Source organism: Epinephelus lanceolatus, chromosome 6, assembly GCF_041903045.1.
Source record: "Epinephelus lanceolatus isolate andai-2023 chromosome 6, ASM4190304v1, whole genome shotgun sequence".
NCBI classification, from domain to species: domain Eukaryota; kingdom Metazoa; phylum Chordata; class Actinopteri; order Perciformes; family Serranidae; genus Epinephelus; species Epinephelus lanceolatus.
Window position 1 is genome coordinate 6,446,127 of NC_135739.1, and position 27,906 is coordinate 6,474,032.

Sequence of the window (27,906 nt, forward strand, 5' to 3'; positions counted from 1 at the left end):
AGAAGGACACAGCCTTTATACCTTGGGCACCCACTAGCTCACCTTTAAGAGTGGGCGCCCCATAAACTGTTTACTCTGAGGTAACAAAAACACAACAATTGTCCTTTTCTGGTTATTATACACTATAGAAGACATGTTTTTTTAATATCATATTCCCTTTCTGACAGTATATCCTCCTAAATCCTACACACTGGACCTTTAACCCCCAGACACAGGTGTGACAGTCTATTCTGTTTGTTTATAGTGTTTTCAGTTTATACGTCGCAGATTGGTCCACAGAGAGAGACGTCAGATTTCTAAGCTTGTGATTGGTCAACAGGTGTTTCAGGGTGGCGCTAAGAGGCAGAGCACGGAGAGTGACGCAGCAAACGGTTTGTGTGTGACAGGGCGCCCACGACTCTGCCGTTATTTTGTGGTTTTTCTTAATGTATCTACAAAAGTAAACACAGCGTACGATAGTAGCCAAGCTAATTTTAATAGGAGTGTGGTTTAAGGCCAAGAGTTTAGTCTACTGTGCTTGTGGGAGCTTTTCTTAATTCCGTAGGCTACTAGTTCGCTGCTCAGCTAACCTTAGTTGTTAGCATCTCGCTAACGTTATGCTAGCAGTGTTTGTGTAAGCTCTGGAGCCTAGAGAGAGCACTCACTGATACACCTCTGACCTTGGCGGACTCCAGTCATCCCCCTTCTCCACTTTACCACCATGACGCAGTTGGACTTTCTTTCATCACTGCCATTGGGGCCGAATACAAACCGCCAGCGGCCGTTGGAGGAGGGATTTTGGGCTGTTCGCCATGGGTTAGGTGAGTAATTGTGCAGTGTTGAATTGCTCCTGCAACTACTGCTGATGTTGTTTTGTTTGTGTTTATTACGGCTTTTTGCTGTGTTTTTGTGTGGGCCCACAAGGGTTAAGCAATAAATTGTTTAGTGGTTCATGCAAAGTTTATGCAAAAGGAGTTTAGCTGCTGAATATTTAATACCAGCTTACAACATTTGCCTATGACGTGTTGAGGAGTAGAAGAAAAAAGTGTCAGTAAATGGAACTACTCAAGTAAAGTAGGCCACAAGTACCTGAACATTGTACTTAAGTACTGTATTTAAGCAAATTTACTTAAGCCTATTTACTTTACACCACTGTACCTTCAGAGCATTCCCACATTGTATGCATTTAAGACAATGGTTACATGTTAGAAAATGAACTATTCAGCTATTGGCATGTTTCGTCCAAAATGACTGATATCAAATGAACACACAGTCACACTATTTTACCAAAATTTAAGCTGGGAAACTGGGAAATTGTGCATCATACAAGCTTTAATTCAAGACATATCAAATTAAAAGGTAACACAGGTGGTAGCCTAGTATTGGGACGCATTCACACTGGTGCTATTTGGTCCGCTTTAAACGAACCCTGGTCTGCTTCCACGGATAATTCGGTTCGTTTGGAGTAGTGTGAATGCTCATTCGAACGCTGGTACGGACCAAATAAGGGAACCCTGATCCGTTGAAAATTGGGGATCTCAGTTCACTTGCAAGTGAACCCTGGTGCAGTTCGCTTAAAGTGGGAAATGCAAATCCACTATCCCGCGAACCAAAGAGAGGAAGTGAACCAAAGAGAGCAAGTGACATAGAGCACAGTGCATTTTGGGTAGAAAAAACAAAGCCAACAGCGCGATTCGGGAGAAGCAGAGGTAAAAAAAAGAAAATGTTGGAAAATGTCTCGTGGGCAGACGTGGAGTAGCGAGGAGGCTCAGGCGCTTATTGATATATGGTCAGAGCACTATATATGTATCGCAGTTGACCATTCCAGCTGAAGGGGAAGGTTTTCCGTATTCGGTCCTGGCCAATCGATGAGCTGGGTTTTCTTCTTCCTCATGCTTTTTTTTCTTCCTGGTCAGTGGTCTTTTCGGGCAATACCACCCCCAAACAAGCAGCTGTTGTAACTGCGTGACATTGTCCAGGCAGTTTGTTCTGCTTTAAAAAGTGCAGTGTGAAAGTGAACCGAACCACATGAAGGTGTGAAATTTTTCGGCATTCCCTGCCCAATCAAACCAAGTCCCTGGACTATCCTGGTGTGAATGCACCCTCAGAGTGTGATTTAAGGTAAAGGGCCCAAGGCCCATAGCACTGTATCCTGTGGTACTTAGTACAAGTAAAGAGCTTCATGAGCAAGTGCCTCTCGTCTGTGGATTATCTTGAGTAGCTGGGTTGTGCTTTCTGGAAAGAGACATTAGTGATACGTTTTTCAAATGTATTTTTTTTTGGCGCTTTGAACGCCACAAGCTGAGTGCCGTAGCCATCCAGTTCCATTATATTAGAGAGAAGGCAGACGTCTCTACAGCTGATATCACCATGACTCGGCAGCTCACACCACAACAGTCTAGATTGGTAAATAGCACAGGTAAGAGGAAAAATGTTTGTTTTAGATTTGGGGTTGAATAGGCAGGGATCAAATGTGATCAAACCAGAGTAATGGTAGGGGAATAGATTGAGCTTCATGCAGGAATAATTTAACTCTTCTGGAACATTTCATGTCAAACACATGGCCCGGGTAGCACTCCTCCGGGGGAGAGGTTTATTTCACTGCCTTGTACCTGTTGTGCTCAGATCTCTGCCGTCACAGTTTCCCTACTTCAGTTCAGTTCACCTTTGGGCACCACAAAATGCACCACATATACTTTGTTGGAATACATTTAGGTCTAATGCACTTGATTCAGCGCTGGCAGGATATCCAGAAAGTCCCAGGTTTTTCCATGCTGGGGACCACAGTCGAGTTGAACCTCATAGACATGACATCATGCGACAGATGGATGCATGTTAACAGGCAGCCCTCGATGACCGCATTTCATTTTAGCCATTACGTTAAGTGTCTTTCGCATAACCTGAGTTTTGGATTACTTTGACTCAATTTCTTGAAGTCACCTACGCAGAGGAGGGCTGTGTGAAGCATTCAGACATGTTTGAATGGAGTGAAGTGCTCTGCTGCTGTGAGGCAGACACAGGGTGAGGCTTGCAACAGGTTAGATGATTTCTAAGTTATTGCCTTTGCAAATGTTTTGGTGAGGGAGTGTTACTGACAACAATTATGTCAGTACCATCAGCATTTTCCATTCCTGCTCTCTTATCGCAGCCTGATCAATGTGATGACTCACAGCATCTAGCGGCTTTTACAAGCACATGAAAGACAACTGTAGTTCACATTGCCTCTAACTATTCTGGCACAGCACATCACTATAGTCCAGCATTTAACAAAGCCTCATTCAGGCATGGGAGACGTAATGTTGTTGGCTTCATCTATCTGTGAAAGTGATGGCTTTTGTCTGTTGATGTTTTTATGACTTCACTCCGACATTACAGGATAGTTACACAAAGAGCCAAAATGCTTGTGTGTTATTTGGCACCTTGTTTGCAAGAGAGGGAGAAAGAGAGAGCAGCTGTAAATCAAAAACGTTATGATAGCAAAGAAGAGGAGATACTTATTAAGCTGTCGAAACCCTAATTAATGACTATCATGGGAGAAAGTGATACTAACATGGAGAACATAAATATCTGTGCAAAATGCCTTGGCAATCTATCCTGTAGTTCTTAAGATATTCAGCCTGGACCAAGTTTAAGTTTGGTTTAAGTTTATTTAATTTATATAGCACTTTAAATAGCATAACAGGCGTTGCACCAGAGTGCTTCACAAAACAGACCTACATATATACTCGGGCTGGGTATTGGCACTGGAAACCTTTAAGGTACTGACCGAAATAACCCAGTGCCAAGTAGTATCAAAACCTCTCCAGTCAAATGATACCTGCATTTGATCCTTTCTGTACCCAGATTTAGGAAAAAAAACTCCAAGCATTCTTCGATTTGATGCGAAGGGTGATTGGCCCAAGGGCACAACCAACATGCCACAGTGGGTGGATCTGAGCAGTCTGGTGGTGCTGTGAGGGGTGAGAAGTTCTGAGATATATGTAGGGGCAAGATCATGGAGAGACTTACAGACAATGACAAGGATTTTTAAGACAGTGTAAGGATGCAAGGATTAAGGATAGACCGATACATCGGCTGGCCGATATATCGGGCCGATATTTGAGTTTTTTACTTGTATTGGCATCGGCCGGTACACGCGTGGGTTCGCGGATTTATTTTTCCCTGGCACTTTTTTTCATTTGAAAGTATGTGGTTAAGTTGAACAAAGCTGTTGAATCATACTGTGTACAGTAGTTGTTGTTTTATTTATGCTTCAGCTTAAATATTTGTTTATTTTATAAAGACATTACTGGAAGATTTAAGAGCACTGAACTCTTTTTTTTATTTAAATGTATAATAATAATAATAATAATAATATTCTACCTGTTCTACCTCAACTTTCCATCTTTTTTTAGTATTTTTTACTGTTCTATAAATATTTCTTATTTTAAACTTGAGATCTGTAATATTTGTTATCATTGTGTCATTTTTTTGTCGTAAATTGAGGGAGCAAAGGAGTATCGGCCCCAAATATCGGCTCAAGAAAATCGGCAGCCCATAATCGGTCATCGGCTAAGGGTGATGGAAAAAAATCGGTATCAGCATTGGCCCTAAAAAATCCATATCGGTCTGTCCCTAGCAAGGATGGGGGTGATGTGGTCTCGTTTCTTGGACCTTGTTAATAACCGGGCAGCAATGTTTTGAACTAGTTGTAAATGGGAGATTGTAGCCTGAGAAGTGCCTAGGTAGAGGGAGTTACAGTAGTCCAGTCTGGGTGATATTCATGCATCAGTGACTCCTTCTAGATCAGAGGATGATGCCTAATTTTGGAGATGGTTCTGAGTGGGAAGAGGCTGGACCTGAAAACTGAATTTATCTGCCTGTGAAAAATTAAGTCGCCATCAAATATAACACCCAGGCTCTTAGCATGTGGTCTAGTGGAGGCGTAAGGGTAATTGAGGTTCTGGGCAATAACAGTGGTATGATTTGGGTGGCCAAAGAGTAGCATCGTTGTCTTGTCCTCGTTTAACTGCAAGAAAAAGGCCAAGTGGTAGACTGACCTGACAAACTGAAATTTCCATCCCTAGAGCCATGCCGCCCACATGGCCAAAAATATAGGTCTCAGAAATATTGGAACAGAAGTGCTTTTGAAAAAAGAAAAAAAAACTTGTAAATTTGAGATTAAGTGCTACTTTTGAAACGGTTAACATCCCATTTTGTAAAAATACCTCAAAGGAATAGCTTTTATTTATGCAGATTTTGGAAGATGATGAAATGAGGTACAGTTGGCAATATGTAATCCCTCTTGAAAACATTTCAAAGTCATTCCAAAGAGAAAAACAGATTGAATGAGTGGGCGAGAGACGGAAATAAAGAGACAGACAGAAGAAATGGAGTTTTGGGATTATGATTGATGACTGTAATTAATACCCAAAGCTTTATTTAAAAGGTAGTTGCATTTAAGACTAATTAGTTTAACGGAAATACTCTAAAATCCTCCGTGTTTTCAGTGTTATCTCCTTTCAGATTTGGCTGTGTCTTTCTTTTGGCAGAGGACTTTATTTAATGTGTTTGCTTCAGTCTTAAAGGTTGAAATCCGATGATACCATATCCTTTCTGTGGCATATCTTTTCCCTTGCTCTCTCTGCTCGCTGTGAGTTATAGTCAAACTCAGCAGTTTCTCCATCTCTTCTTCCACCACTAAAGTTCCTTTGGAGAGTCGCCTTCTCAGCCGTGAAAATCATTCCTGTGTTTAGATGCAGCCCTGTGACATGGGCTTTTAGCACCGTGAGACCAATGAAGCGTTATCGGCTGTCCAGCGTGGTCTCAGAGTTCACAGCTACTCAACACACAGACACCAGCAGCAAAGTTAGACTGCAGTTCTTACTTGAAAAGAAAAAAAAAATCAGCAGAGATCTGTAAAATAAAGTGGTGATTAAACACAAAGCCTTTATGGCAAAATTCTGGAGAGCACATTACGCCTCCACGAGACCCTGGAGGACGGGGGATGAGGGACGTGTTACAGTGCAGAGGCCAATCCGTCACATAACGGGTCACGATCCAAAATACCTCTTTTGAGCACCGATCTCCTGCATAAAACTCCAGAAAGCCTCCAGACGGGAACTAAAAGTGACTAAGTGTTCCTGTTTGAGTAAGTGAGTGTGTGCCTGTGTCTTTCTGTCTGTGTGAGTCAGTGAGCGTCTCCAGGCTGTACAGTAGATAAGAAAGGGCAGCAAGAGGCACGGGGGTATCCATTACTCACTGGATGCCTGTAGAGAGCAGAAGAGGCAGCACCTGAATCCGGTTTAATGGTGGAAATGGATGCACAGTCTCCCCGCAGAGTAATCCCCTTTATGGCCAGCGCTCACCTGTGATATATGGAAAGAAGACAGATGCCAGTGAGGGAGGCATTGGGACACAGAGGTGATTGGACAGACTCTTCTGGGTGATGCGGAGGCTGAGTGCAGCTTTGAACTCATGCCATAGTCCAGGGTCATGCAGGGGGTGATTGAGTGCTGCTGCGCTCCCACAGGAGAGGAAAAGGATGAGAACTTACTTTCAGAAAGCCAACTGGAAGAAGATGATCTTAATGGCCATACTTAAAGCCAAGTTTGTTACAGTGCGCTCGGATGTTGGCCTCATCTTAAGTAAATTCCAACTGCCACGAGTTACCTAAAACAGGCCAAGCTCACGAACAGTACAACTTCTGAGAAGTTTTATCACAGTCAGTGCTCGAGGTGGAGAAATAGCATTTTTATGTATTAACAGCAAGATAGAAAATCATTAGGTATTACATTTATAATTTCTACATTTAATTAAAGATACAAATACTCTTTTTTTTTGCCAAAATTAGAGCAGGCATTTTTAAATGTAGGAAAATCCTCTAAAATAGGCTTCAGACTCCTTTCCCATTGCCAGTAGATGAGTATGCCTCTCAGTTTTTCTTGCCGGTGTATCACTTTTGACCTCATGAACATGTCAGAAACAGGATAGTGAATGTAAGCAAGTGAAAATGTTATGCTGATTACTTCTTTTTAATAATCTCTGCTTTTTTCACACTGTCCAATTCGATTATTTGAGAGGTGGGCCTTCTGTGGTGGTCACGACAAGTTAACAGTTGGTAAACAATGGAGGAGAAACTGGTGGTAGCGCTTGCTAGATACCTAGAGCTATACAGACTGACTGTCATCGTAAAATATGCCTGGAAACCTCCATTATTGAGGTGAAGCTCCTGGACAAACTGGTGGTACTCCCCGTGATCCACCCTCTTTTTAGGGTCTCATGTACACAAACAGATCTCTGTTTCCCCGTGCCCAACAAACTATTTACTGACAGCCTCTAACCTTCAACCAGTGCCAGAGCAAGTGCCCTCTGCCTGTCCATTTTCAGAACTAGCTACTAATAACTGTGGAAAAAAAAATACATAAATAAACAAACGCTAGATTGATTACATGGGAAAGTTAGTGTGTTTTTTGTCCAGTGGGAAAGAGGCTTAAGAAATATTCTGATGTTCACCACATAAATGTATTAAAACAAGATCAAGGGTCTGCAGCCATGCTAGCACCTCTGTGAGGCTTTACAGTGGTGCTTTGAGCTGAATGCTAACGTCAGTGTGCTAACAAGCTCACAAGGAAAACGTTAACATGTTGATTGGGTTAACCATGCTCACCATTTTACTTTAGTTCTTTAGTTTGCTTATATTTGCTGGCTGATGGAAATGTCAGTTTCACAGGTAATTATTTATAAACCAATGTATCAGACAAATTGAAGAGCATTAAAGGGATCAAGTTTAATTCAATCTGAGGGGGACATGAATGTCTCAAATGTGACATTAACACTCTTAAAAGTAGTAGTAATGTTGACTTGCTTTGGCTGCTCGAGGTCTGTTTTACGCACTGTGTTTGCATAGGATGTGAAATCTGTTGTGTTGCTGCCTGACTCCACATGACAAAAAATCCTGTTAGTGTCATGTTGTGTTACACGTTAGGAGCAGGAGCAGCTTCCATGTAATGTTGCAAACTTTAACCTGATGCAGATTATTAGCTGGCGACAGAGAAAAGCAGCCAGGCCAGAGCAAAAACAGGTGAAACGACTTGGGTCATGTACTGCTCCTGGGTAATGTAGTCTCATTCGGGCTATTATGAGTTGCCCGGAGAACCTGGCCGGGGTAAGGCAGATAGCGTGTGAGTGAAAGTGTGCGAGAAAAAGTTATGTTGCTGACAATAAAGAAATGCAGAGGCGCAACCCCACTTTAAGCAGAGTATTCCTACTGTAAAGTGGAAGCAGGAACAAAAGTTCAGTCCAGGAAGTAAACACGCAACTGAACCAAGACACTTTAATCAAATCGGACAAAGGTGCAGCCCAAAAGAAAAACAAGGATAATGACTGTTGCTTTTGTTTTTTAATATATCTTTAATTATTGGCCTCAGAGTTTCACGCCTTTTCTTTATCTTATTTAACAGAAATGAATAAAACAGAGCTGCCTGCAACTGTTTACTTCCACGTGTTTTCCGGTATTTAAGCATTTCTGATCATATTATCTCATAAAGAATTTATAACAAAGCAGTGAAATGTAACGAGTCCAAGTGAGTGTAAAGATGTTTGCCTTCATACTTTTTAAATATTGATAGACTACTTTTGGATTGTAATAAAAGAAACAAAGTTAATATCCAAAGCAGTGGCAAAGGTCCTGCAGGCCGATTCATATACAGTATAAAGTGAAAGCTGATATCCACAGTCAGGCATTCATTTCTCTGTGTTGGCGCACGTGTATGCAGTGGTGTGTGTGTGTGTGTGTGTGTGTGTGTGTGTGTGTGTGTGTGTGTGTGTGTGTGTGTGTGGGGAGATGACATATGAGCCTGTTAAATAATTGATATGTTTATGCCGTACCTGTTTTGCATTTGCATCTAAATACTTGATATTGAAATATTGCTGTGGGGATGTGACCATGTTGGGAATGTCAGCACAATCCAAAGTGAATGAATCACTGCGCACACACACACACACACAGGCCTAGTTGTTGTTAGCGGTTATGATCTGTCACAGGGCCCCCTCTTTCACACTGGAGCGTAGGGGGAGTCAGAGCACAGAGGACTCAACTACCAAAGCTTTTTATTGCTTTATTGCTTCCTCCCAAAGAAAAGGAGCACAAAGGACCGTAGAGCCACCCCCTCCCCGACCTCCCCTCAGCCCCCCACAGACCCCCTCCTGCTGGGAAGAACAGGCCTGCGGTGGGCAGGAGGCCTCCCCCTTTCTGAAGGCCAGCCTCTGAATAGTCGGCTGCGGTCATCGTTATCCTCCCAATTAACACTCGTTTGTCTCCAGTGAATTCAATTAGAGCCATATTCATGAGTGACCAGCAGGGGAGGCGTGCGTGTGGGAGGGCGGGTCACTTCCCTACACCACATCAGAGCACTGTAGGTCAGCCCTTGTTTTGCCAAGACATCTATACATATGCGAGGCAGCTTCTTTTTCTGTGGAAAAGAACAGAGCAGTGAGGAGCAGAGGATCACGCAGAGATTGTGATGAAAATAAGTTAAAGAACATAATTAAAGACGATGAAAATGAACCAAAAACAAAGAGCAGGCTAGATTTTCACTATGAGACTGGATACTAGTCTTGTTTTTACATTGTCCTACCAAGCAATGTAATCGTATTTGATTTATATAAACGGCACAGGACAAATGGGAACATTTTTGAGTATTGTTGTCAATAAGCATTCATTTACAGATTGTCAGAGCAAAAATGTTTACATGTCTATGGTAAAACTGTCGTTTCAGAATAATTTTAATGCTTATATCTCAATGTGATAAAGGTCTTAACTCACTGAAACATAATGTAGTTACTGAAATGTTTTTTAAGATTTTTTTGTCTTTATTGATAGGACAGCTTCAAAAGAGAGGAAACATGGGACAGAGAGGGATGACATGCAGCAAAGGGCTGGAATCAAACCCAGGCCGATTCGGAGGACTCAGCCAATTTGGGGCGCACAGTGTATCAGGTGAGCTAGAGGTTGCCCTTGAAGTGCTTTTTAAACAATTGCTGTGTGTAACCTTGAGGTCTAAATAAGAGTGTGTCCAAAACAATTCCCTCTCCCTGTGTTTAACCACTCCTTGTATAATAACACTCAGTGGTTTACTTTGTAGTGAGCAATAACTCGGACACTGACTAATCCTCATCATTTTACGTCACCACTGAGATGCAGAGATGCACAACTATAAATTCCAGATCTGTAAGGATGCATTCACACTGGCGCTATTTGATCCACTTTAAACAAACCCTTGTCTGCTTCCACAGATAGTTCGATTTGTTTGGAGTGGTGTGAATGCTCATTCGAACTGGTGTGGAAATGCAAACGGACTATCCAACCAAACAGAGGAAGTGACATAGAGCACAGTGCATACGTATGATTTACGGACATATATGTCATCTGAAAACTTTAAAATCCTTGCAATACCTCGCTCTGCGTCTGTTTAACCACAGCAACACATCGTAGTCTCTTGCTCGATGAGCCGGGTTTTCTCCTTCCTCATGCTTTTTTTCTTCCTGGTCAGTGGTCGTTTCGGGCAGTACCGCCCCCAAACGAGCAGCTGTTGTAACTGCGTGACATTGTCCAGGTGGTTTGGTCCACTTTTAAAAGAGCAGTGTAAAGTGAACCAAACCAAATGAAGGTGTGACATTGTTTGGCATTCCCCACCCAACTTAACTGAGTCCCTCAGACTATCCTGGTGTGAATGCATCTTAAAATGCGAGCATTGTCAGCAGAAAGAAGGGTGGGCCACGTGCCATTGATACTACTTTTTTTTATTCCATTGTTGAATTTCTGAGGCTATGATATAGTGCAGTGGTTCCCAATTGGTGGGTAACGGTCCAAAAGTGGGTCGTGAGTCAACTGAATGGACTGCAAGTGACTGGCAAACGTGTCAAGATTGTAAAACAAAAACAAACCCCACTATATTTACACAGAGCTTTTATTTTGAAGTGCTGCTATAAGAGTGAGTGAATAACAGACAGCTACTTACCAGAGACGGCAAACTAGCTCATCAACATGGCCAAGTATGATGCTGTATATATGATGCTGAATATGCTGAATATATTAGTTATATATATATAACTAATGACAAAGGAGAAATCGGGACTGGACCAGTTGGAAACCACTGATATGGTGGATACTCAGAGTGGTAGGGTGTAAATATTGGGCACAATATTGAAAGTAGGGAATGATTTCAGACAAACAGTGCTTTGAGCTAACGCTAACATTCGCATGATCACAGTGACACTGCTGATGTTCCGATCACTTTAAATCCTTTTGAAACTGACTTTAGGGCAAGCTTCTGAACTGTGACATATTTCCATGTGAAACACAATATTTGAGCAGCGTACAGTTGCAAGAGAGATTTAAATCAATTTGCAATCAACTGGACTGTTGAAAGTTGTTGAGGGCGATACGGAGCCATAGCGTGGTCCACTGCTAAGCAGACTGTTGGCTCCACACACACCTCCCTTGCCCGCTCAATGAGGAGGAGGACGAGGGAGGGATGAATGAATAAGATCTCTGTGACATTGTTTGTAAATGAAAACAAAAGTTTTGCCCACTGATATCCAAACACACATCTAGTCCTATTTCTCCAAATTGCTCTGTTAGCTGTTACAGACCACAAATGGTGAAGTGATTGGATGAACTTTTGTAAACACCCCGAAAGGCAGAGTATTTTAACTGTTCTCTTTAACTACAGAAAGAGAAAAGACAGGGATTTGGATGTTGAAATACTACTCTTACTTAGTATTTTTAATTACATGGAGACTTTTAGTTTAGGGTGTTATCATCATGTTGTTAATTTTGCAAGTATTTGGTCATAAACCAATTGAAGAGGTCGCACAAGTCACAAGGATTCTTCATCTGGAGAGCATGAATGTCCAAAACATTTCATGGCAATCCATCAAATAGTTGTGGAAATATTACAGTCTGGACCAAAATGGTGGCCCCACTGACAGACTGACATTGCCATGCCTGGAGTCATGCTGCTAGCATTGCCAGACATGTAACTTTTCAACCAAATTTAGTGATGTTACTGACTCTGGTGTGAGACGGCAGTGCAGAGGAAAATGTTCCCCAGTGAGTTCAGGTTTCAGTCTGGTGTTTCTGCCCTCGGTGCTGCTGCGTAATGCTGTCCTCGCATGCAAGGCAGACAGGATGTGTCAACAGATAAAGCCAAATGAAACACATCTGTCCGGTAGTCTGGAGCAGCTTCACTGCGGTCAGCGTCGTGTCAGCACGGGGACACGCTGATCGCACTGGCAGCACAGACTCCAGACCCCCGTCTCCACGGAGAGACATTTTTGAGTGGTGAAGCAGAATGAGTGAAGTGCTTATCCCTCTGCGTGTCTGACACTCGGGGCGACAGGGAAATCAGATAAGATGTCACTGAGGTTGAGCGACTCTGACGTTTTCATTGAGAGGCCTGGGCTGCTGCCGCTCTCCATGAACCACGAGATGGGATCCAGTTATGAGTTTTCACTTTGTGTCTTGGCTTATATCTGCACTTCAGATGAGTCACATGAATTTAAACATGCAGCCAGCCAGTCAGCGTCATGCTTTTGTGAGTTTGACCACTTCCTCACCTTCAACACCTTTTCAACCATATTTCTGTGTGTGTGACAGGCCTTCTGTTGAATTATGTCTTCTTTAAAGCTGCAATAACTGAGCGTCTGGCCACTTGGGAGCAGCAGAAAAAAGCTGTGAACAAAACTCTGACATTGTAAACTTAGCCTATTTCACATCCAGCAGACCCGGAGCAACATTATCATTCATTTGGGGTTGTGGTTTTGGCCACCTGGCATGTGCTCACTCTCTTTTTAGCTTTGTTCAGGGCTCCACCAGCCCCTGAAGGGAAATATCTGTCTCTTTTGCAGCTAAATGCTCCACCGTGTGCACCAGCCAGTTGTTAACTATGTCTGTCTGCTGTTTGGTGGTGAGTAGATAGTGGACAGTTGGGTTTTAGAGCTTTTTCTCTACAACCCCCCCAGCTCCCTGCTGCTTAAAACAACACTGATGAGAGCGGTGAGAGTGAACCAAAATAGTTAAATTGCAAGCTAGAAAACTAAAACAATGAGCTGAAAAACAAAGCTTTAAACCTCCATAGAGCTCAGAGGAACTGCAGTGAGGTGATAATTCTGTGCCTGTACCTTTCACATACACATAAGGCTGTAGCTGACTCAAATCAGATTTAGCTGTTCAATATGAATATTTGACGATTTTCGACGCTAGACATCAAACAAAAGCCAGAGACTGTGTCATGTTAAGTTGCTGTCAGCTGTGAATTTGCCACTTCTGAGCAGAGGAGCCTCAAGGTGCAGAGTGTCTCCCTCTGGGCTGCTGCATCATGTCCACTGCAGCCTCTTCCAAAAAACAGCATGAAAGTCATGAGAGCTCATTCCACAGCAAAATCTGGGGACCAAAACGTCCTCAGAAACACACTGCACAGCACTCTGGCTAACAAAAACTAAAATAAGGGAAAAACAAAAAAGGTCGCTCAACTTGAAGGAATCTCAGTTGACCTAGGCCTCATTTACACCGCAAGCGATGCGTTCGGTGTAGCGGCAGCACACGTGTATTCACACCGAAACCGAACAGACACATCACGCAGCGGCTGTTGCTGTCCTGTCAAAATACAAACCACACCTGAACAGTTGGTGGCAGTAGTGCACTGTGTTTGCAAAACTCCAATAAACCCCAAAGAAGAAGAAGTGAGTTTGGACCCAAAGCCCAGGTTGGACAGGTTCACGTGCCAGTGATTATTTCAACGCTTGGTGAATTAATATTTAGCACTAGAAATGGGTAAGTAGTCTTTGTCTTCTTTGTATTACTACTAAACATGAGTTCGCGTGTGTTGTGACCTCTCTCAGCCACCGTAGATGTGGATTTTTTGTTTAATACAGTGACCATTCGCTTGCGACTTGCGCAAAAAATCGGTGTCTCTTCTATTTTCGGGCTTGCTCGCGAAAGCAGCGTGACTTGAGCAGCACGTAGAACGGATGCGGTGTGAATGCTCTAACCTGTTAACATGCTCGCCGAAATGAAAACACGAGTAAACAGCGACCGTTCGCGAGCACTATGCGAACGCATCGCTTGCGGTGTAAATGAGGCCTTAGGGGTCACCGACTGTCGTTTTGAATGTCCGACTTTGAAGGGGCAGCCCTACACATATTTATTTAATCCACTGTTAAAGGAGTACTTCACCCAGAATATGATCACTTGTTTTTCAGTGACTTACCCTATGTTATGTTTGTTTATCTCGCATGCCTCCACAGTGAATAGAGAATTCAAAAAAGGCAAAAAAATGTGGTGAATTGCAGTAAAAATGTGTCTCGTTTAACAAAAGTAAAACTACATCAAAACATTTTTACAAACTGTCACACAACTCCTGCTGTATAATCCAAGTCTCATTTATCCAGTCTTACGCTCAGTACTTCCCAAACACATACATTTTTTTAATAAAACCTTGCAGTGTAAAATAGTTCAGCAGTACTGCAGACTGTCTCAGCATGGGCAGGTAGCGCGCCTGGGTAAGCACATGAAATGCACAAGCAGTGTTCAAATGCATGTGCTTGCCCAAGAGACTTGAATTATACTGCAGGAGATGTATGAGAGTTGGTAAACAGATGCTTTGTTATAGTTTTGCTGTTGTTAAACGAGGTCCCCGTTTGCTTCAATTCACGAAGAACGTTCGTTTTTTTTTTGGATTCTTCATTCACTGTGGAGGCATTCAAGAAAAATAAAGTTTCCCTCACAAATTCAACGTATTACAGAGTGCGTAATTTATATACAAATGATAATTTTGTGGGTGAAGTATCCCTTTAAATTAAAGAATACTGATTATAGCAGCTTTAAAATGGATCCCTTTTTAGATATCGGGCTGCGGAACAAGGGTGTGGTCATACTGCAGGGGTTTCTGGCTGAAGCCTTCCTCTCCGCTCCTTTTCACTTGCATGGAGCTGTAGCACCTAACAGCACTTTTCTGTGTAGCGACTGTGAGCGTGTGTGTGTGTGTGTGTGTGTTTGTGTTAAGGAGCAGGACCGCGGGAATGATGTGTGGTGGCGTGGTGACTGTGGTGGCTTTCTCTTTCCCAGCCCTCTCTGTAGCTGTTCTTGTGATTATCATGATTTTAACTCTGTATTTTAATCGCATAATTTTAACCTAGTGACTGATCCACCGCCAAGTCATATTTCTCTGGTAACATGGAAAAAAATAGAAGAGTATCTTTGATTTTTCTGGTTGGCTCTTGTCATGCATCTATCTCTTTTTATTCCGCATGATCTTCGCAGCACTTAAACTCAGAGCCACGTTTTCTTGTATATTCTGTGTGAGTGTTAAAATGCAGTGAGTATAAAGACCCTGCGTGGTGTGTTTGGGCTGCTGCCTAATGCCTTCATTCAGACTGAAGGATGAGCGAGTTCACTTAATGTGACACTGAACTAAATATCATGCTTCGCAAATTCTGATGAGATGATATACTAGTCCGCGATGTGTGTGCTATCATGTCGTTGTGTGTACACTTAACTGTACATGTATCCATGCTTGAATGTTAAGCAGCCTTGGTGCACATTCATGTCATTAGCCCTCAGAGCTCCAGCGTGTGTGTGTGTGAGGTCTGCACACTTGGAGGACCCCATCGGCCTTGCAGCCAGGGCACACAGGCCCCTGCGTCTCCTGAAATCACCTTCATGTGGAGTGACTTTTTGCTCCACCAGCGACAGGGCAATCCCACTCTTCATTTAATGGCTCATAATTACTTCAGAATAGTTTAACGATTGCACTAAATTCAAGCTGAAGTGTGTAGGCCTCTTGTCTCCGGGATACAGGGCGAGCCTGGCCAATAGTTTCCCTACTGCGTCCAGTACAATGGGCCGACAATCAGAACGGGTCTTCACTACTGGAAATTATCAGCAGAGCTGTAGAGAGATTATATTAACTTCAATACATTTTTACGGGCAAAGGCCAAAATAAAGAAGTTTTCCAGAAATGGAATCAGTTTGGCTTCATTTCACTCGTGGCATTAAAAATCAAGAGTAGCATCCAAAAAAATGAAATAATTTTGCCCAGTGGAATATAACTGCCCACAGTCAGACAGTTTTAAGAGGCTGGAAAGTTTCATATTACTGCTCTTTTATGAAAACAAATGTATTTCTTTCTGAGAGACAGGCCTCCTGTGATGTGCTTTTTTATCCTATAACCCCTGTATTCTTGTATTTCTCCGATGTAACAAGGCCAGGAGGTTTTAGAGAAAAAAAAATAAGTAAGGAGAGAACCAGAGCATAAAAAAATTCTTACAATATTATGCAACCCCTCTTGATGCTGAACATGCTGTTTCAGCTACCAGATGTGATTCTGCACGTGTAAATGCAGAAAAGACAATCCTGGTGAAGGACTAACACAGTCACTCTCTGCGCTTTCTGTGCCTTAATAAGCTTCACTGATGAGTTCATTTGTGTAAAAGTATGAGCTCACTCCATAGTTGGCGCACATGCAACCCAGTCAAAACACAAGGAAACGGGTCCAAAAACAAAAACAAGCTTGCGCTCTGACTTTTGGGGGTGTTCATGGGATCACACACCGTTGCCGCTTTCTAAAGGTCACAAGGTTTTGGAAAGAAAAGCCCATCTGGAGGAACCTATGACACAGGGGTGCAGAATATCAGGTAACACTTGGGCTGTATTTTTTCCACAAGTGTCAACTTTGGAAATGTTAAGCTCTTGTACGTGCGTATGTGTCTGACAGGGTTTCATTTCTGAAGTTCCCAACAGGGATGGCTTTGACTCTAACACTTAACTTTGTGGCTCCGCCAGCGTCGCACTTTAGAAATTCATCTGAGAGGTGGTTTCTGCGGGTATGGAAGCATTATCTGTAACTCCCACTGTTTTTGAAATGTTATATGTCTGTCTTTCTTCCCTAAATAAGTCCTAACTCTGTAGAACAACATGAGCAATATCTTTACTGGTCGTAAATGTTTCTTTTATCTCTGTTGTGACAAATGGCTTTGGTAGCTGTGACAGCAAGCAGCTGAACAGGACACTTTGATTGTATGGAATTAAACGCAAGCAGCTGCGGGGCTAATGGAGGGATATGCCATTTGGCTTTAATTACGGAAATGTCATGAAAGAACCACACCAACACAGAGGAGTTGAAAGAAAAGGGAAAATAAAAGAGCACATGAGAGAACCTCGCAGAGCTTGTCTTATGGAGATTTGTAGGATGTAGGAAAAGATCAGAAATATATGACTGGAAATGGAGGTTAGACTGGCTTCTTGTCTTTGACCCCCAAACTGGGATGTTTTATGAGGTTAATGCATTCATTGTTCTCAGATATGTATACCTTGCCAGGCTTCACTTGCAGCTTAAAGACATGTAAGGATATCACTTTTTTACATGAATCATTTCACTGGGGGATGGGCCTCCGCTTCACAGGAAAGACAGATCAGTGTTTTAAAAGTATCGTGGGAAAGAATGTTCAGAAATAAAAGCACAAATGAAAAAGATTATGAATATGGTGCAGTTATAATGTACTGTGATGTCCTGGTCTGTGTTACCTCAAGATTCCCTTTGCATCAAAAGCTGATCAAAACCCTCTATTTCCTCACTGCCAAAACACAGGACATGTGTGACAGAAAGCTCGTATGGGAAAGAAGTAAAAGTTTAGCGTGTGAAGTTAAACAAGTGGGGTTGTGGAATTACCCTTAAACAGATGCAGCGGATTAGGGGTGGAGCAGGCCACACCCGGCCAGGCACAGACTCATTACACTTTGATTGATTAGTGTGTAATTAGATTGGTCAGTGATCACTGGTTGACAAAAATACGCATTGCATCCAGTGCGACCCAACAACAAATCCACACAGTAGCCTGTAGAAGAGTAAAAGTCGTGTCTCAAAGCTTTCCCTTTCCAGACATGACATTTACCAAAGCACGGGGGAATTCCATGTGGTTTTCTGTTGACAGCCGTAAGTGGGCATGGATCACGTAATGCTAAACAATGCTGCCCACTGTTTTGTGCTGGTGACGCAGCGCCAAGGTAAAAGGGTGGCAGATAGTAGATAAAGACCAAGCTATCCCGCAGATAAAAACAGCATCAAGCCTTGGATGTCCAGTTCAGGACACCACGTTGAATGCAATAATTCAGTGATACTGGAGTGTCAAGTGTAGGCAGCTGCGTCACAGCTGGTCACGGTTTCCTCTGTAAGAGCTGCGGCTTTGGCAGCCACTTCTCCAGAATGGTTATTGTGAGGAGAAGTAGGAGGAAAGGCTGACCACCCTTTCCAAACTAAAGCACAGTGCTCTTTTCTTACTTTGCTTCTTTTTTTTGTCTCTGGTACTTACACGCCCAAGTTGTCCCTTCCCCCGTGCATTCACACGCAACCAAGCTGTCGTCACCGGCAAGAGCGTTCTTTCCTTTCTGTCCGTCACACACGGCCAGAGGTTAGCCATTCTGGTCTGAGGGTTCCTGCTGAACCCAGACGGCAGGTGAGGTCCCGGTGAGCGCTGAAACCCTGGAATGCAGCATCATAAATAACAAGCTGTTTAAATGTGTTGGACTAACAAGACCATGTGACCCAGTGGAGTTTTCCACATTCTTCCGCTGATTCCATATTTGCCATGAACAGGTCTAGTTTTTATTGCCAGACATAAACCATGGTAATGACATAGCATTTTACTACACAGAATATAACTCATCTAACCCAAGCATCTTCAAAATAAACCTGTGTAGGTGTTTTTCATTGGATTCACTGTTAAAGTTACAAAAATGTTTCCATGAGTACTTTTAACTGTCAGCATCCACTCTCAGACTCTGATGTGCTCAGAAAAATGTTAGCCTCATCATCAACCCAGTCGGCAGAATAAATTTGTTGCCATTGTACGTTTCTCCAAACCACAGATACGTTACATTTGCAGGTTTCATATGTATCGTACCAATTTTTCTAAAGTGATATAGTATATGAGCTGACTTTGTCATCGGGAGGCAGAGGGTATGGTGGATGGCGTTTTAGCAAGGCGTGTGTGGCAGAGGTAAGATGCCTGCCAAGATAACGGCCACTGCAGACCACTGCTCAAGACCAACATACGAAAGCTCCTGTCAAGATTTAGCAAGTCTTTGCTGTGTTTTCAGCGGCTTTTAGCCTCCAAATCTGGGTGTTTTTAGGGACCCATCACTGTGTTTCCTGCATCATTTTAGGCACTAAACGTGGGTGGTTTGTAGCAACCTGTGGCTGCATTTCCACCAAATTTTTAGCCCCCCAATGTGGGTGTTGTAGTGACTTGTTGCTGTGTTTCCAGCAGCTTTTTAGCCCCCAAATGTGGGTGTTTTAGAGACTTGTCGCTGTGTTTCCAGCAGCTTTTTAGCCCCCAAATGTGGGTGTTTTTAGGGACCCATCACTGTCTTTCCTGCATCATTTTAGGCACTAAGTGTGGGCAGTTTGTAGCATCCTGTGGCTGCTTTTCCAGCAGCTTTTAGCCCCCAAATGTGGGTGTTTTAGGGACTTGTCACTGTGTTTCCTGCAGGATTTTAGGCACTAAACGTGGGCAGTTTTAGCACCCTGTGGCTTTTTTTCCAGCAGCTTTTTAGCCCCCAAATGTGGGCGTTGTAGTGACTCATTTTTGTGTTTCCTGCAGGATTTTAGGCACTAAACGTGGGTGGTTTGTAGCAACCTGTTGCTGTTTTTCCAGCAGCTATTTAGCCCCCAAATGTGGTTGTTTTAGAGACTTGTCGCTGTGTTTCCTGAAGCCTTTCAGCCCCCAAATATAGGAGTTTTTAGCAACCCATAACTGTATCTCCTGCAGCGTTTTAACCCTCAAATGTGGGTGTTTTTAGCGACTCATTGCTGTGTTTTCTGCGTTTGTTCTTTTTTGGCTCCCAAATGGGTCTGTTTATTAATAACCTGTAGATGATTGTCCAGCAGCTTTTTAGCTGTAAAAAACATACAATTTTTCTGGCGATTGGATAAGACGTTGCTTTCTTTACTTTTAGCATGAAAAATCAAAAATATTGACTTCCTGACTTCATTTTTTTCCTCCAATCATAAACCAGTTATTACTCCTGATCTCATAAATGTAATGCACATCCCAGGACTTCCAGGATGTAGTAACCACTTCATCCTGGAGGTGTTCAGCAGCAAATCTGGAAGCTCTTAGGAGCCACTATTACTGTGAATTTATAAGAATGTGGCAGATTATTACTTCAACAGAAGAAGAAAAAAAAAGTGCAGAGAGTAGCATACATTTTTAATGTACAGCTCTAGGAGGAGGAGTGAAGCTTTGAGGCTAAAGTGTAAGAAGATAAAAAAGAATTCAGGGCATAAGCCAAGCTTGCAGTTCATCATAAGACCCTCCGTTAATAGTTTCCTCCTTCACGGGCCTGAAGGTCTCACTCTTTCCTCTATAACTGAACCATCGCATTGTTAACATTATTTTTCTTGTGTATATTGTGACCACGAAAAAAAGCATCTCAAATAAACCGCACTTCCTTTTTCCAGCCTCAAGTTTGTAAATCTATCAGTGAAGTATTTAAAGAGCGTGCTTTGTTTTATGACCGCTACAAGTCTCCCTGAGCTAACCTCGTTCTCACTTCCTGTCAACCTCTCCAGCCCCCTCTTTAGGTTAACACACATTCCACGTAACCCACGGTGGTCCTGCTGCTCATGCCAGGGCGCTCCAAAAACACTGGGATTAGTAACTGTGAATTTCAAATTGTTATCCTTTGTACTACTCATTACAGGAGAAAAATGATCACATTTTTATGTTACAGCCACACACTGCACATCCCATACATCACACAGCTGCTGTACACGCAGTCAACAATGCAGAAATATGAAACACACTTAAATACACCCAGTGGACAGTCAGCACATAGGGACTCAGGTCATCACACATTTTAATGTGTAAACACAAACACACATCTGTCTCAGGTCTTTTGGCTGTAATTCAACAAAGGTTCCCTCATTCCAGCCCTCAGTTTTTTCTATGCCAGGAGTCAACAGCTAAGTAATGGCGAACGTCTTTGGTCATGCATCTTATAAATGTAGATAATAAAAGAAGGGGGGGGGGGATAAATCTACTGTATGTGCTTCACCCTGCACATGTCCCACAAGAAATATGATACTCGCAAATCTCAGAGAGAAACAATGTGACACACGACTTTAATATCCACTCAGTGACAGCGCACACGAGCCTCGGCCCAGAGCCTCGCAGAGCTACAGTGCGAGCTCCTGCAACCCCGCACACTTTTCCACTGAAACCTTTGGCGGCTATTCTTGTCTCCAGCACCGTGTAATTAAGTTCCTGTCGTTCTCCGCTCTCAAACATTGCTTAACATAAACGGAGACCCGGCTCGTTAATTAGTTCCAGTGTGCGATCACGAGCCGCTGCTCTCCGACGCTGAAATGAACCTGCTCCCTCTCCGTGTAAAGCATGGCAGTGGAGAGAGAGGAGGGCCATAAATGAAAGTGGAACATCAATCGTGAGGACGCGATGGGAGGGAGTCCATGTAACGTTAATGAAGAGAGCAAGTTGTATCGCTGGTCCTGACTGTTGGTGCTGGACTATGGAAGAATTAAGGGAGGAACCTTAATTCTTTTCTCTGTTTTGGGCTGCATGGAGTAAATTTTTGGCTCATTGCTTTCCAGTGCTGTAAACAAGAAAAAGCTGTTAGCTCCTTTGTCATTTTTCAACAACATAATGGAAATGTGACAAAACCTAATTAATCAAAAAGGGTTAGAAACGACAACATATTGTTTAAGTAAGAGCTAAAGTCACACTTGGTGCCACTGTGTGATACTGTAAGGTTGTTTTCTGTTCTCTTTTTGCATGTATGTATGCTGGGAGGAGGATGTATGCAGTGTTGTTTCCATATTTGACATGAATATATGTGACAAATCCGTGATGGGATGTATGGTACAGGTGGAAAGATGAAGTTCCCCGGCTTTCATCTTCAGATGCAATTACTGCGCTATGGATGGGCAGCGCTGATTAATGCAGCCCGGTGATATACGGCACTGCAAAATGGAAGGGCATATTTATGAAGTCCTTTAATCTCCCTTGACAACAGCCTCATATGAGCCAACAGGCTCATCTCCGATGGCCACATTAGGCCAACTGTTCTCCCCGCCGTGAATTACTGCTGTCACCTGTCGGAGATTTCACAGGACAGCGCCTCATTTGAGGTCAATTTCTGCCTTTCCCAGCAGATCAGTGGGTCCAGCAGAGAAGCAAGCCGATAAAGTTTTGGATTTTGAGGAGTGCGGATTATAGGATCAAAAGGCGATGGCGCTAATCCCTCTCCGTTATTAAAGATGATAGCGCTATAAATGACAACACATGCAAAACTTCTCCCAACTCCAAACTCTTGGTAGCGTATGTAAGTACTTAGCGGAACCAGGCTCAAGGGATGGGTCCGCCTCCAAGCTGGATTAACCAGGAGAGAAGGGATGTTGATCCTATAGTTACTCGCTCAGTTCCCTAAGTTTCTTTTTTTTCCCACTTTCTCCATGAGGAAGTGCTCGAGTGTCTGTGGAATGGAGACAGGAATGCGACACAGAAGAAGCAGCAGCGAGGTTGTGGGAGCTCCTGTCTCTGCACTGTACACTGCAATTATCTCCAGAAGCTCAGGAAGCTAATTGGAAGAGATGTGGGATAAATCCCAGCCTGGGGGAATTGTGCTAATTTTCCACTTTCAGCTGACCTAATAAGAGGGCCATCCACTGCCACTGGAATGATGGTATACTGGAGTAGAGAGGAGGAGGGAGAGAAAGCAGTGCCATTCTCATTCTGTGTTAACATGCATACTTAATGACCCTCACACACTAGAGTCCAACTACGCAGCACAGATTATATTACATCTTCTGCGTTTTGGTGCCTTCTTTCACTTATACAAGCATTCTGGTAATATCCACATGCACAAGTGTGTTATTTCTGGGAAATGAGCCCAGTACCTCTCCAGCTGACACTGCCCTCATATTACTTTGTCCGATGAACATCCCAAACAGCACGGACACTCGCTTCACGGATTCCTCCCGAGCAGTGAAGTGTGCACAACCACAGTCAGGGCTCCTCTGTGCATATGACAAATCTAATCCTCCTCCTTGGAAGTTCTAACAGGGAAGTCTCTATTCAGACACGACCTTAATCACATTAACCCCCTTTTTTTCCACTGTGTGCCAGACCTTCAGTTTGAACTTAGTTCCAGGGCTCCTGGTAGCTTCCACAGTGTTGGGTTAAACCCGTGCAGAAGTCGTCCAAGAATTCAAGTCAATCTATACCACCGGCCAAGTTTATAAACCACAGTGTGTCACAGAATATATAAAAAATGGGACCTTTGTTTGATGGACAGATAAAACAAATAGTGAGGGGAAAGACTTCAATATGAACTGACAATCAAACAGTAAATATAGGAAATATATATATATTGTGGTAATGTGCTCACAGTTCAAAGCCATATGTATTTGTAATCAATAAACTGCCGTTACATGCACCACTTGTTTGTGGTTGTCTGGCAGACTGTTCCCCAGTAATTAGACTGGGGAGGGAAACTGGGGAGGAGGAATCGATCAGCATTGTCCGTTTAAACACATGAGCACAAACAGTGGGACAGCCTGACACGCACGCACGCTTATTAATCTTTTCCACTGTTGAAATTGAGCCTTGTTATAACACGAGTGTAAAGGAAGTTGAGAGTAATGTATCATTAAATCAGACCAAAGCAAACAGCACAGCATGTAGATCTTTTTATGTAAAATGAGAAAACATTAACAGCAGCTACTACACAAGTCACAGCATGAGACTCATAAGTGGTATTGACTCAGGTGTGACGAGAAATGATATTATGAGATCAGGAAATTGATGTAGGATTAAGTTTTGACATTGAAATCTGAAATGAAGTTGCAAGTATTTATTGGTTGAGAGTCCCAAATACAGTATTGTACACTCACCATTAAATTTATAACAACAAATAAATAGTCAGGAAAGTTCAGGCCACATTTTCCTGACTGACTCTGACCCGACAGTTATAACCGAGCCCGGTCCGACCCTGACAGACTTTCTGATTTTTAAGTCCGAACCTGACCAGAGCCCGATGTTAAATTTTTCTGATAGCAAGTTTTGTCTAGCGTCCTCCATTTTCATTAGTTCAGTCTGAATATTTACCGCCTTCTGCCTGAAAGGTAGCTATTGGCCTGTGTTACCTTCAGGCGTTGTCACGTAAATAACAAAGTCCAGCACTTGAATAGGCCATAGCACAACACAGCAGCATGTCAAGTAGGCAGAACCCGAGCAAAATTTCTGATTTGTTATCCAAACCTGGCCCGACCCTGTTTCCGACGGGTCCCATCGAGTTTGGGACGGGTATCCACACTCTATCATACGTACAAAATACATGTATCACTGCAGAAATATGTAAGTCCTGGACCTTAACACAAGTCCTTTACAGAAATCGTTTACATCCTCCATGGCATTGATGCAAAACACAATAATAAGTTTATTTTGGCCCACCAAACTCATCTGTTGTCGGCTAGGTTAATCAACCACCTGATTCCGATCCACAAACTGCCAACTTTATGCATCATACTAGCACGTTTGTCAGAGACAAGAACATAGACGAGGAATGAACACTGCTGCGCTTTCCAAAGTGTGTCTGTTTGAGAGAAGCAAAGAGAAGGTGGAAGGTGGACTGTTTCACGCAGTGTTACTATAAATTATGAATAACTTACTTGGAACATGCTTCGTCACTTTTTGACCCACCCAAACTTGTGATATTTTCTAGTAAACGTACCCAGACCTGCCTGCATATCCCTAGTTGATCAACATAAATGGTGTTCTTATGCCTTAATAATTACAGATACCACCAAATATTATACTAAAGTTGTCAGGTCTGGAACCAGTAGGTTTATGCATATTTCTCCTCATTGCATTTAATGTTGCTTGAAGTATGATCAATGTGTTTTGGCTGTAGCTGAAGTTACTTTAAAAAGAAGTCAATTTGCTGGGATTCCTGGGATAGTTTTTTCATTTTTGGGAAAAACAATTCCCACTGGTGGGCCGCGGTCATTTAATTATACAATGAAGGAATGTTAGGATGTTCATGTTGCTTTGTGTGTTTAAGATGTGTGAGAAGGAAACATTTTGCTAACCATAACTTGATTCACTATAATATTTTGGATTCTTCCTTCTCAGCCTTGGTCAAACATTGCTTTAATTTAATTGCTCCCACAGCTGTTCGTGTTTTTGTTTAATGATTCAAAATGTTTGTGTTTATCTGATGATTAAAAGAAATGTTGCTTGTAACACTCGAGTGAAATCCATCTTTATGGAGTCTATGTGTTTTTGATTTGATGAAACAGCAGCTGCTTTCTAGAAACCAGTTAACTCATGACAGCAAGCCTTAACTAACAAAATGCAAATTAAAAACTAACTAGTAGTGACTGAGAACATAAAAAGGACTTTACAAACAAAGAGAAAAAATATTTAGAAATTCAGTAAGCTAATGAGACTTTGTTCAGTGCTCTTGACCTGTAGAGAAACAGCCACCGAAGCCTTCCTTTCCACTTGAACCTTAATCCCGACAGTGTAACCTGGAAAACATGTGATTATAGTTTGAAGGTTTGACATGGCTTTTGATGGCTCAGATCATGGGATGTGCTACATGTTAGCAAGGAGAAGCTTTGAAGTTAGAAACGTGTCAGTTTTGATCATTTCTTCCCGACGTTTGTTGAGTTCCTGCACTTATATTTTTATGATTAGGATTAGCACTGCTGACTGCTATCAAACTCAAACTCAGACAGTTTTGATAGTTGGAAGCTTCACTAACATTTATGATGGTTCACCTAGGTTAGACTGTCTGACGTGTCGTCTCATGTCACGGTAGACTCCTCTCCACTATGTCTCTCAGTGTTTCCACTGACTTCCCTAACACTTTGGAGCAGAATTACTGTATTTTGGAATAATCAAAAGAAACAAGAGAGCCCAGAAACACCCTCCAACAGATGCAAGCAATGACACGCAAAAGCCTTTCCAGAGGCCAGCTCATAATGCCTTTTAATGGTCTTGTTTAACAAGCAAAGGAAGTGGTTTCCCCCCATTACCCGCAAACCCCGAAATCTTGCCCAGCCAAGGACAGGGATATCCCAGAGTTCAGTGGGAGCAGCATCAATCTTCTTGTCCCCAAAGACATGTGCTTATTCAATAGAGGAGGATCAACCGAGATCTGGACCGTGTCAGAACTCACTAAACGCGCATCACGCAGCCTTTGCTTTGCAGGTTCAGCCAAACCACTTGCACAAAACTGAAATGCCACCAGAACAATCTACTGTAATTGATGTTTTCTCGAGAGCAGTCTCAACACCGCTGAATAAATTCAAGGAATCATCTGCATGCTGTCTGGATTACCGCAGAGAAACTTCAAAACACTTGGATGGCATTATTCCCAAAATGTCATCTCATTTTGTTCCACAGTGTGACAGCAAAATTTCACACTTTTAAAGACTTGAGGCAACAAAAAAGTGAGATACAGTTAGAAACATTTTAAAAAGCTGTAATCATACAAATTTTCAGAGTATAATGGAATAAGAATTGAACTTTTGTAGTACCATTAGGGTACAACCTTGATTTTAATCTTTAGTCAGGATAATTGTGTACTTCAGTTTACAAATTCTCCAAATTCTTCAGCCTGCATGTAATGATACCATTCAGAGTGACAGGCAGGTGGGGCTGGCACCACACTGTAGCTACGCTTTGATGCTGACTGGCATTTATGAGCAGAGTTCATACATTAAATGCATGTCAGCACACATCCTCCTGTTCATGTCCAGCCTGGTGGGTCAGGTCCACCTTCACTACACACCAGGAGGCCTTTAAATGTCTCAGAAAAAAAGGCAGAATGGGGCCAAGCTTTGCCCTTGGTCATGGTATATAAATGTATTGACACTTCAAATCTGTTGTACTTTCCACTCATAATGCAGCAAGAACTGGTATTTACCAGCTGCATCAATGTTACAACAGGTGGGGTGTTTTTTTTTTACCCTGTGAGTCTGTGTGTGTGTGTGCGTGTGTGCGTGTGTGTGCGTTTGTGTGTTTGTGTGTGTGTGTGTGTGTGTGTGTGTGTGTGTGTGTGTCGTTATGGCAAAATGATAACACCAGTTGTTGCAGGAACTAACTCAGAGTCAGTTTTGAGTGTTTTGCAAAGTGTTTATATGTCTGTCTATCTGCAGATAAATTTTGTCACCACAATAAAATTGCAACCCCGCAAGTTGTAGTCACGAAATTTTACAGGTGTTTTGTTGAGATTAAAATGAAAGCAGAGTTTGAAGATGGGTGTGGTTAGAGCAGGGGGCTGGAAGTAGATTGGTAATAAGTAGGGAAGAGGCAATTGGCTACTTCATTTAATGCCAGGGTTTCCCATTCATTCATTTCTTTGTGGCGGCCTGCCATGATTAAAACATCTGCTGCCACAATTTTATTTTATATTTCTAGAGCTGGGCCATTCATTAGGAGTGCTATTCATCAGTCAGTCTTATCTGATCAGCTGTGATCAGATCAACTGATCAGTTATCCACCTCACGCCTCAAAATTTGACAAATTTCTGCTGAGGGGAAAAACAAACTCATGATGAGCTGCGACGACAGAAATAGTCTGTGTGAAACCCTTTGAGAAAGAGGAGGCTTGTAGTGATGAACAATGCAAGAAATATCACCGACTCCGCAGTTCCCCTCAGCCCTATACAACATTTTAGCATCTTTCAGCTCATTATTTTGTTTTTTCTCTCTTGTACCTTTGCTATTTGATTCACTTTCACCCTTCTCATAGTGCCGTTTAGTGGCTGCAGTCTGCTGTTTTCACTGTGAAAGCTCTAAAACCTCAATATACACCACATACCTTGCACCAAACGGCAGACAGGCAACGCTAGCAGCAAGC

At 42.6% G+C, this 27,906-nt stretch overlaps 1 long non-coding RNA gene across 1 annotated transcript in view; it reads left to right on the plus strand.

The window, feature by feature from the left end:
* Positions 1 to 373: 373 nt before the first annotated feature.
* LOC144463734 (uncharacterized) overlaps positions 374 to 27,906 on the plus strand; it is a 49,147-nt gene continuing 21,614 nt past the window's right edge. The window contains exons 1-2 of the long non-coding RNA XR_013491753.1: positions 374 to 800; positions 9,842 to 9,958. This is a non-coding gene — a long non-coding RNA (uncharacterized LOC144463734). The remainder of the gene's footprint in view (positions 801 to 9,841; positions 9,959 to 27,906) is intronic.